The following is a 5,941-nucleotide window of genomic DNA, read 5'->3' as shown; positions in this document are numbered from 1 at the left end:
TGCTCGCTGATTGGACGCTAGCGCTATGACGTCGCTCTTTATATGTCACCTTGGCTTTGTGACGAAAGTGCTGCCAAACGCTTTTTGTGGCTCTTTTGGTCTTCATCTCCCTACCATGACATCAACATAGTATTTTATTTACTTCGTCTGTATTATTTACAGTATCTAAAAACAAATCATTGGAAAAGAAAAATGCTCAGAAGTCACAGCACAGCAGCAAATAATATCGTCAATCACAATCTAATCGTGTTTGACGGACATTTTCAAGTCAACGTCATTTCTGGAGCCCCAAACTATCAAAACATCCCAAAGGCCTTCACACGAACAATTCAAATATTCAATCATACAGTCATATTAATGCAATTATACATAGATGCATATGTCTTCATTGTCTTATTATTTTTATACATTCTGGAAGATTAAGAGTAATTGCATTTCAATACAAAAAAGTGGAAAAACACTTAAAAACCTAAAAGAACTGAAATCAAGCACCATTTTAGAAGGTACTATTTGGAACCGTCTAACATTTAAGTAGTTAAAAGAATACACACACACAAAAAAAAGTACACATCTTTTTTTTTCCTGATAGAAGAACCACAAAAATGAATGATTATTTGAGAGGCCTAAAACTTATGTCCCAAAAAATGTATACACCCTTTTCCTGCTGATATCTTGACATGTTCACACTTGAACTGCATTTTCATACTTCAGTAGCATTTGAGGAATAATTTTCTTTCTTCAAAGGTTACAAGTTGGTCACTCACTGCTAAAGAGTGTATACATTTTTCGGGATACCGTGTATATATGTTTGTGCATGTGTGTGTGTATGTATCTTTTGTCAATGTATCATTGGATTTGTATCTTTTGAAAAAAAAAAAATACAAGTGTGGCAATAGTATTAACCCCTCAAATAAGGCAAGTGACTATTTCGAGTATTTTTTTTTTTTTTAACCACATAAAGACCTGATGTTTTTCACTCACAAAAAAGAGAGAGGCAGCAAGGAAAGTACTTTATAAGCCTGGCGGGCCACCAGGTTATCTTGATGTAAACTAAATGTGTGTATACATATATATATATATATATATATATATATATATATATATATATATATATATATATTAGGGCTGTCAAACGATTTAAATTTTTAATCGAGTTAATTACAGCTTAAAAATTAATTAATTGTAATTAATCGCAAATAATCGCAATTCAAACCATCTATAAAATATGCCATATTTTTCTGTAAATTATATATATATATATTCTGTAAAATAAATTGTTGGAATGGAAAGATAAGACACAAGATGGATATATACATTCAACATACGGTACATAAGGACTGTAGTGGGCATTTCACTCTAGTGTCATTTAAATCTGTCTATGCTGTCTTCACTCCGAAGCATCTACTTTTTCCAAAGCTAGACCGCTAGTGAACGACGCCTTAATAATCAGACTTCTTCCTTTTAAATCTGATTTATTAATAAAATGGCCTCAAACCATTGTCCTCTTTAGACCGTCGTAAAACTACAAAAAAAAAGTACACAAGCATTGCATTAGCAACAACGTTAGCTTAGCTCGCTATACAGGTTCACTAAAAATATAACATTTCGCTTACTAACATAATATGTACATTCTTTACAACAACCATACTTACGGACAAATCTTGTCCAAGGATCATATAAGCACAACATTACAACATAGGCGTCAGCCCGAGACGTCGTGCAGCCATATTGAACTGGCAATAAAACAATAAACCATGTCGCAAAGCGACCACAAGAGTTCACTGTTAGACAGCACAAAAAGCCTTGCTGTAAAACTTACCAAAAGGCAGAATACTGTCTGAGCGGGACATGTGCGTTGATTGCGTCAAATATTTTAACGTGATTAATTTAAAAAATTAATTACCACGCGTTAACGCGATAATTTTGACAGCCCTAATATATATATTAGGGGTGCAACGGTTCAGTTAGCCCACGGTTTGGTTTGAACCTCAGTTTTGGGATCACGGTTTCGGTTCGGTTTGCGTTATGCATTTTTTTTTTTTTTTTTTTTCCAAAACTGCCTTTGTTTTGCTTTTAAAAAATGAAATAAACACTTAAAATGTAAACATTTTCAACTGTTAAAATGCCTCTTAGTTCTTTGGCTAGTGTAGTGCCTGACTTCTGAAATACACACACAGTAGTAAAAAAGTTACTTGGCAAAGTAACTGGTGATACCTTTCATGTTTTTTTTTCATTTAAAAAAAAACCCCAAAAACATAGTAACCTTTGCTATGTTTAGAGTTCATTTAATGTTGTGAATCAACCGTTAAAGTTGATAAAATTGCTCCCGTTTTTGCCTTAGTTCCCTTCTGTCTACTTTCGACATGTGAAAATTTTAAAACTGTTTCATCCTTTAAAGATAGACTCAAGTCAAGATTTTGCCGATTTAGGAGTATTTTAGATAAAAATTTGCTTAGGTTCTCTCGGAAGGTTTACTACAACAGAGCTTTTCTGTGAAGTTTACTGCTCTAAAATGGCTTCTTTTTACTAACGCCACCGAGTCTGTCTTTTCGCATGTAGTTCTATATGCATGAGATATCTAGGCGTAGATTGTATGCTGTCGGCTACAGCCAGGAAATATTGGAGCCACCTAGCCAAGCATCGCGTTTCTTACAGCGTCTCAACAAACACTCTTCCCTCTCCGTGTCTTTTCTCGCGTCATTCAACCAACGTATTAACTAACACTGTCTCGTTGCAGAAACAGTGACCAAATCCGAACGGATGAAAAAAAAAATGTAATGCACGAAAAACATGCAGATTTTGAACATAACGTATGGCGTACTCATTTAAAAATCAGTGCTCACTTGTACAAATTACGACGAGACCGTACAACTTGACAGGTATGAATTATAGTGGTCCGTCACAGTTAGGTAGTAGCACTATGTAGCACGGGACGTCCACCTATCAGTGGTCAGGGCGAAACTATGTGCTTTAAGGAAATCATCATCGATGGCTTTGCGTGCCATTTCATAAATGTCGGGGATTACGTTGTTGGAGAAATATGTCGCGAGGGAACAAAGTAGCGCGGGTCAAGCGTTGCAAATAAATGAACGAAGCCCGCCGTGTGTTTTCACTGGTGTCATCTTCGGGGTTGTCCTGCCCTGAGAAAGTAATATCTGTGGGTGATGCCGGATGAGGTGCCGGAGTCATGTTATAAAAGTGTTGCCATTAGCATGGGGAACAAGCACTGAGCAATGCTTGCAAATTTTTTTTTTCAATATTTTCTCTCCCTCCGCATTGTAGTCCACGGGGAAACCAAAATGTTGCCACACCGCAGATTTGAAAGAAGCCGGTGCTTCCTCAAAATTCAGTCTCTCCACTCCTCCGCTCGCCATAGCTATTTGTTTTCTATCTTGTTTCACTTTCACTTCGCTCGTAAGCGAGAGAGGGCGTTACCCGGCTTCTATTACACTGGTGCTTGACAGCGATCCGACATGTCCTTGCGGGGCGGGAATTTCTCCACAGTGGTGCTTCACGTCACACACAGGCACACAGAGCTCGATCAATTCATTCCACAAGCGTTCGGAATACATTAATTGCAAAACCGAAAAGGCACAGTTCATAAAGGCGTATTGAACCGTACAGGGCGAACTGTACGGTTCGGCTTTGAACCGCAAACCGTTGCACCGCTAATATATATCAGTGGTTCTTAACCTTGCTAAAGGTACGGAGCCACACCAAGTTCACATGTGCTTTCACCGAACCCTTTGGAATTAGACAATGAAGCAATTGTTTTCAAATTCAAAACCGATGTAGCTAAGCTAACAACCTAATATCTACTGTAAGCGAATTTCCATTTAAATTTCTTGTCAATTTGGCAGTCTGTTTTTAAACAGGACAAAATGTTACTTTCAATGATTTTATTTGTACAGATAGAGGTGCCGTTTACATGGTGACGCTTCAAGAATACGACAAATTTAATGTTTGCATTTACACGGTTCTGTCTCCATTCCAACAATGTCGCAATTCCGGGTGAAAACGATGTAGTGTTCTCGCCAGGCCCTTGGGGGCAGTGCAGTTTTACAAAGCGGCAACCAATGATGCACTTCCTTGACAACAATGGCGTCCACGCGGTTTCTTCTTTTGCTTCAAAAGGCACAAAAACACAAACAAAAGATATATTTGAATTAGAAATATTATAAAAACAGTAAATTAAAACCATCGTTCTGCCATGTTTGTTGTTTTGAATTTTTACTAGCAGCGACTGCGCATGCCCAAAGTGACGTGTGCAAGTGCTGACCTCGGAGCGAGAGCGTCGCATTCATATGGTTGCGGAGCAATCCCTGCAATCCAATTGTTCCGCTTTGGAGGCCAGAGTCAAAAGTTTACGTATTCGCCTTCCGTTTTCGCCTTCACCATGGCGGCGGGTCGGAAATCGGGTCTTCCTTGATGGCGCAGGTCAAGCATAACTGGGCCCAGTACTCACCCAACACCCCTTGGGTCCAATTAAACCCACTGAACCACTGAATATTTATATATACACTATTAAAAATACACATTCACTTCTAATGATGTGATTGGTAATGCAATACCGACATTTTATAACGCTATGTGAACACACTTGTTGCAGCTCTTTGCCATTGCGCTGCATTTTTGTTATAACTGCCTCAAGACTCAAGACTGCGTTTTTGTAAGACTCCACATTTAAGCATTGTTGTTAAATAGTTTATGATAACATAAAATAGGTATAATTTTTAAATTCTTGCCTACCAACATTTTTATTGATTCATTTATTTTTTACCCGTGGGCTTCTCTACCACCAGGCTTCATTCGTTCTTGAGTTGTCTTAAACAAAATAACATAGCCGAACAAACTGACACGAAACCAAATACATAACCTCTACTTTCCGTGTGCGTTTCACCTACTGGCTGAGGTAATTAGCAGCAAATTGACAGTTGTGTAGATCAGTGTTTTTCAACCTTTTCTGTGTCACGGCACTTTCTTACATTGGAAAAAATCTCACTGCACACCACAAACCAAAAATTTCTTTCTGTACAGTCGGCTATGTTTAATTATAAAATTTCTCAATATTTATACTTACTCAGTGTGAAACCTAAGCCTGTTTAGATGAAGAAAAAGCCGATATCCTGGCAGGAATCTTCGTAAACAGCTCTCAGTCTTTCTCTCTTTGTACCTTTTTATAGCAGTTAGGCTTGAAAAGCACTAAATTATCAGACAAGGGACATTAGCAATGTCTTTAACCACATCAGGGCCGAGCATCTCACTTACAATGGCTTTGCAGGCAGGTAGTATTAAGGTCTCTGCCACAGTGTGGGACTTTTTGGATTCAGCAACAAGTTCAGCAACAAAGTAACTGGCTATGAGGGCTTTCTCATTTACCTATGTAGTGTTTATCAAAAAAGTTGCCTGTTTTTCTGTATTTTAATGAAGACAAACGAAATAGTCCATCGACTTGTTTTGAAGGGACGGGTGTTTCGTTTGGAGATGACATTTACAATAGCTGCTCGTGTTGCGTTGAAGAACTGCTCGGATTTCTAGCCATTTGTCACCTTGCTGTCCTCGGAATAAAACACAGGGGGAGTATTGGTGGTCATCACATATCGATAAAATTGAAAAGACACTTTCGTGTATATTGACTCTTGATGACGCTAATCAAATGATGTACAGTAGATGTGCTGGGGTCCACATTACTGCGGACAGCAAGGTGGCTGATGGCGAGAAATCCGAGGAGTTATTGAATGCGACAACAGCAATACCTCACTCATCTGCCTACGACCACAACTTTATAGCTACAGCAACTCTGCCCAACGATGTAACAAAAAATGCGATATTGGATAATTTCTAGCGGCACACCTGACAATCTTTCATGGCACACTAGTGTGCCGCGGCACACCAGTTGAAAAACACTGGTGTAGATACACAACAGTCATTTTGCTGTTTC

The sequence above is a fragment of the Corythoichthys intestinalis genome, chromosome 14 (assembly GCF_030265065.1).
Source record: "Corythoichthys intestinalis isolate RoL2023-P3 chromosome 14, ASM3026506v1, whole genome shotgun sequence".
NCBI lineage: Eukaryota > Metazoa > Chordata > Actinopteri > Syngnathiformes > Syngnathidae > Corythoichthys > Corythoichthys intestinalis.
The sequence above is the reverse complement of the archived record's forward strand: the minus strand, read 5'-3'. Positions refer to the sequence as shown.